Here is a 6000-nt window from a genome sequence, read left to right as displayed (position 1 = left end):
ACAGTCTCATCAGGAAAGGTCACAGGTCTAGTCAGCAGATTCTTCAGCAGCCTCCAACTTGAACTCAGAACTCCAGAAGAAGTCAAAGTTGAAGTTGAACTCCACTCAGGAAGTTGTAATTCCCTTTCTTTCGTGTCACTTCCAGTGCCTTCTCCTAATTTTACTTCTACCAATCACAGCTGAAGCTTTGCTTAGGACTACTCAGGGGGCAGTCAGTTGATTCTGATTCATCACCCACTATTGCACACGTGGGTCACAGACCTCCCCCACTCAATGATTAAGTGGGGTGTTTATACTTTTGGTGATTAGATATAAAAATGGGCAGTTAATTTAACCTTTACAATCAGGGGAGAGTTAAATTTAATCTTCACAGGTAACGAGGCAGCTTGAAGGTGTAGTTTGTGAACACAATCTTGAAAAGTCTTGCCAGAGCTGTTCTAGTCAAACCAAACTACTATTTTACTCTTTCATTTCCTCTCGTCCTGATGTTCTCCTGGAAGAAAGAGTAGAAGGATGGGGGTTCTGACTTTTATACCATCTGTCTGAGATCATCTTAAGTCTAGTATGAGGATGGGACACAGACAGATAATAATCATAATAGCTGTGGCTCATATAGAGTTTTAAGGTTTGCAAGGCACTTTGAAGATGTGTTAAAAATTAAATGTACTGAATGTATAAAAATGTGGTCACCAAAAATATATTACTCAAGTCAGGATGACTTTTTATGGTAGTTTATTTACAAAAGGAGAAAGTGAAAGTAAGGAAATGTGAGAGAGAGAGAGAGAGAGAGAGAGAGAGAGAGAGAGAGAGAGAGAGAGAGAGAGAGAAGATAATTACTATGCCCAGGTCCAAACTAGACAGGGCTTCAGAGACCTCAGCAAAGGGGGCCCAGAGCTAAATTAAATAAGGGTTCTAGCCACGAAGCCTCCTCCAAGACAAGGGGCCTCTCTGGAGGCTAGTACCTCCAGAAAAGACAGGAAAAGGAGTTGGCCTTTTCATTCACCCACGTGATAGTACTAGAGGAAAATCCAAGAGCAGTCCAAGGTCCCAAGCTGGAGCTCCTTCAAGGCTAAGTTTGAAGGCAAAAGACCTCTCACAGGAAGTTTTTCCCACTTTTAAAGACCCTTCCTTTCGTCACTTCCTGTGCCTTCTTTCCACTTTACGTGAACAAATTGTAGCTTTAGCTTTGATTAGGACTGCCCAGGGGGCAGTCAGTGAGTTTTGATTTGTCACCTACTATAGCACACGTGGGTCACAGACTTATGTGGGGTATATACGCTTCTGGTGATTAAATCTAAAAGTGAGTGAGGAGGGAGTTAATCCCATCTCCACATGTCCACTACTTGGATTCTCACAGCAATGTGGTGAGATGAGTGCTATTTTTATCTTCATTTTATAGATGAAGAATCTGAGGCTGAGAGAGAGATTCAGTGACTTGCCCAGGATCACATAGCTAGCACATGTCAGAGGTAGGATTTAAACCCAAGTCTTCTTGATTCCAAATATAATATTTTTTGCATTACAGCATATAGCTACCTAGAGAGAACTATCACAGAAGAATAGATGATAGTAGTGAGTTGCAACCTAAATGCTGTGGGTGATCCTGCTGTCTTGGTGACCATAATTTTCTTAGTGTACATGAGTGCATGCATGCATGGATTGTCTTTGTTCTTTAATAGACACTTTATATCTAAGACTCTTTTTCTTTGCCATTCTCTACTAACTTGCTCACCATTATGTAGGAAATTCGGATTGCTAATGACTCTCTCTCTCTCTCTCTCTCTCTCTTTCTTTGTCCTGTGAGTTGATGGCCACTGTGTACTGACCTGCCACCCTCTGGGCTTAGTCAATGGTCTTTATCACTTCAACTCAGAAAACAGTTACTAAGTCTTTGTTGTGTGCAAGGTATCAGGCTAGAACCTGTGGATAGAAAGGCAAAATGAAGAATACACTGTGCCTACCTTCATGGAGTTTATACTATACTGGTAGTTATAACACATAGAGAGAAGAAAATAGATTTTATTTTTTCTTGTTTTTTTTTTCAGTCATGTCCAACTCTTCATGACCCTTTTAGGGTTTTCTTGGCAAAGATTCTGGACTGGTTTTCCATTTCCTTCTTTAGTTCATTTTATAGATAAGGAAACTGAGACAAACAGGGTTAACTGGCATGTTCAGAGTCACATAGCTAGTAAGTGTCTGAGGCCAAATTTAAACCCAGGAGGATGAGTCTTCTTGACTCCAGATCCAGCACTCTATCCACAGTGCTACCTAGGGAAGCATTAACACCTAGGGAGATCATGAAAGGCTACCTGGAAGAGATGGCATCTGAGTTAAGCCTTGAAGGAAGTCAAAAGTTTCATTAGGCAGAGGTAAGAAAGGAGAGTGTTACAGGTATGGGGGACAACCAATGCAAATGAACAGGAGATAGAGTGCCAAGCAGAGAAAGAGTAGACTATGAGGAGGGAAATAAATTATAAGAAGTCTAAATATATTATGGGGCAGATAGATGGCACAGTGAAATAGAATCCTGGATCTGGAGTCAAGAAGACCTGAGTTCAAATTTGGTTTCAGACACTTTACCTGGGTGACTTTGGACAAGTCACATAAGTTTGTCTGCCTCACTTTCCTCATCTGTCAAATGAGATAAAGAAGGATATGGCAAACCACTCCAGTTTCTTTGAGAAGAAACCCCCAAATGGGGTCATGAAGAGTCATATATGACTGAAAATACCTGAACAACAACAACAGAAAGATAATATAACCACAGTGACTCTTTGGCATGTGACTCCTCAGTGTAGGAAACAAATGCCATGCCTTTCATGAAAGGGAGGGGATACAGAGATGGTGAGAATAAAAGGGAGGAGAGCTCTTTGATCCTCTTCAGATATCAGATCATTTCTGGTACTGCAGTCACTCTGGGCACTTCTGGCTTCTGACTCTGAGGAAAAAGGATGGAAGATGCCAACCTCACTTCTAGTGACTGAAGGAAAAGATTATGGGAAGAAGATTACATGAGAGGGGCCAGCAGTTTCGATCCTGTCCATATCCTTATACTGCTACACTATAGACTTTGGGTGTTTCCTCTTGGATGAGATCTAGGCCCCTCTCTTGGTTTAAGCTGAGCTATCAGCACTCTCAATGAGAGAGCTCCTTTATACTATTGTCTAGTGCGTATTTTCTACATATACTTTCTCTGATTTCTGCCTTTTGCTTCCAATTTGGATAAATGAATTTCTTGGCTAATTGCTTTATGTGTGTTTATTTTGGAACTGGTATTTGGGGGAAAGGGAGTCAAGTCTTGGATGCAAAGCTTAAGGTCCTCCCTTTCCTAATAATGAAGCAGCAATCAGAAGTAGCTAGCTTGAATCTGAAAATCAGGTCCCTTAGCCTAGCTAGGCTCACAACATTTAAACAAGCAACAGGTAGAATTCTAGCTCAGTTAACCCTTCTCTTTGAGGACAGCAGACTGCTGGTATCTGACCCCAACTTCCTGTTTCCTCTCCTGGCAGGAATTAATGTCTTCCTGGCAGGAAGGAATTGACATCTCCCTTCAAGAAGGGGATGAGAGAAGAAAAAATTAGAGATGTATATTCTACCTCCCTTTGAGCTATACTATAACCCCTACCCATTCTACATGTTGGAGACAGCCTTTGCAACGTGTGGGGTCTCCCTAAAATAGGAAGACAATAGATTGCAAAGGGCATTAATTGCCAAATAAGTATTTTTTATTTCTATCATTCTTAAACCTTTTGGTCTCAGGACCCCTTTATACACTTAAAAATTATTGAGGGTCTCTCAGAGTTTTTCTTTATGTATGTTAAATCAGTCCATATTTACTATATTAGAAATAAAAATATCTAAGTATTATTATAAAAATAGTTTTTGCCTTGAAGACCCCCTAAGAGACTCATTTATAGAATGGCTGTTCTGTTTGATTCTGGAGGCAATGGGGGTCATTGGAATTTGAGTAGGTCCTGGCCAGCTCTGTGATTTAGGAAAACTTATTTGGCAAATGAGTGGAGGATGCATTGAAGTGGAGAGAGACCTGAGACAGAGACATCGAAAAACAGGTTATTGCGATAGTCCAACCCCTCTGTACTCAGTTTCCTCAATTGTAAAATGGAAGAATTGACCAGATTAATTCTTCTTTTTCAGACTATGAGTCCATGTTGACATCTGTGAAAGGTTTTGATATTAAAAAGGAGTCTTAATGCTCAAAATATTGGGGGCCAGTGACCTAGAGAAAGGTCACTTAAGGAAAACCCTAGGGATCTGCCCATGACTTTCTCAAATGAGATAATATTTATATAGCATTTAATACAGGGTCTGGCAAAGAGCAGATGTTTAACAAATGTTGTTCCCTTTCTCCTTCCTCTTCTGTTCAACATTAAAAAAAAAATCCTTACCTTCCATTTTAGAATCAGTACTGTATATTGGTTCCAAGGCAGAAGAGTAGTAAGGACTTGGCAATGGGGGTCAAGTGACTTGCTCAGGGTCACACACCTGGGAAGTGTCTGAGGCCAGATTTGAACTTCTGCTCTCAATCTACTGAGCCACCTAGCTGCCCCTTGCTCCTCATTTTCATCAATACTTTCAATGAGAGCATGGACAAAATGTCTATCTACTATGCAGATGACACGAAGTTGTGAGGTTTAAGTAGCATGTTGTATCCAAAATGAGCTCAGGCTAAATTCTTGCACTTGGGTTCAAAAGACCAACTGCATAACTCCAGGAAGAGAGAAGCAGGGCTGGACAGCAGCTTGGGGGAGGGGGAGATGTGGGGGATTTAATACCCTGGAAAGCTAATATGAATCAATATTATGACATGGCAGCCAAAATAAGCTAATACAATTCAGACTGCATTAGGAGAGTCCTAGTGTCCAAAATGTAGAAGGTCAGCATGGTCTCCAAGGTTCTCTGCTCTGATCAGATTCATCAGGAATATTGTGTTCAGTTCTGGTATCACATTAAAAAAAAAAAGACTAACAAACTAGATTATATCCAGGGGAGGGGAACAAGAATGCCAAGAGTCTGGAAGCCAGGCCATATGTGGAATGGTTAGGGGAGCTAGGAATGTTTACCTGGAAAGGATGTCAGGGGACTTGACAACTGTCTCCCAGTGTTTAAGTATCCGAAGGGCTGTCTCATGTAGAAATGGGAGCAAACTTGTTCTGCTTGGGCCCAAGGGGCAGACCTAGGAGCAAGGCAACCAGGGAAGCAAAGTTTCTAAGCCAGATTTCAGTTCTATGCAAGGAAAACAGCTAAGTTATTCAAAAGTGGAACAGTTAGTCACCAATGTTAATAGGTTCTGAATCAATGGAAGTCTAAAGGAAATTCATCAGAGATTCAATAGAAGATCTACCTGGTTTTTGCCTCACCCCTCTGTGTTTAGCCTGGCTACAGGACCCCACCAACCCTTGCCTTGACCAATGGACAGAACCAGAGTCTTGATGTCAGCCCTGCCACTAAATGTATACCCATACTTCACTCTTCCACTTTCAACCTCTTTCTCAGGGTTTGATAACCAGATCAACATTGTAACAACTTGACGGTGTAGCAGATAGAATATTGGATTTGGAGTCAAGAAGTTTTGAGTTCACAGGAGAACATGAGCACAGTAATAGCAATATGGTGGAATGATCAAATTATTAACTGTGATAGACTTAGCTACTCTCAGCAATACAATGATCCACAACAATTCTTTTTTTTTTCTTCAAATAACCTTTACCTACCGTCTTGGAATCAAAGGAGAGTGGTAAGGGCTAGGCAATTGGGGTTAAGTGACTTGCCCAGAGTCACACAGCTGGGAAGTGTCTGAGTTCAGATTTGAACCTAGGACTTCCCATCTCTAGGCCTGGCTCTTAATCCACTGAGCTACCCAGCTGCACCCAATCTGGAACAATTCTGAGGGACTTAGACAAAGAATGCCATCCACCTCCAGAGAAAGAACTGTTGGAGTTGGAATGTTGATCCAAGCATACAATTTTTCACTTTAGTTTA

The 6000-nt window shown here is 41.2% G+C and overlaps 1 long non-coding RNA gene across 1 annotated transcript in view; it reads right to left on the bottom strand.

Moving 5' to 3' along the window:
- Positions 1–777: 777 nt before the first annotated feature.
- Positions 778–6000, bottom strand: part of LOC103104984 (uncharacterized) — a 41558-nt gene continuing 36335 nt past the window's right edge. The window contains exons 3-4 of the long non-coding RNA XR_001629089.2: positions 5082–5194; positions 778–2938 (exon numbers count right to left, since the gene is read on the bottom strand). This is a non-coding gene — a long non-coding RNA (uncharacterized LOC103104984). The remainder of the gene's footprint in view (positions 2939–5081; positions 5195–6000) is intronic.

This window comes from Monodelphis domestica, chromosome 3 (genome assembly GCF_027887165.1).
Source record: "Monodelphis domestica isolate mMonDom1 chromosome 3, mMonDom1.pri, whole genome shotgun sequence".
Lineage (NCBI taxonomy): Eukaryota > Metazoa > Chordata > Mammalia > Didelphimorphia > Didelphidae > Monodelphis > Monodelphis domestica.
The sequence above is the reverse complement of the archived record's forward strand: the minus strand, read 5'-3'. Positions and strand labels throughout refer to the sequence as shown.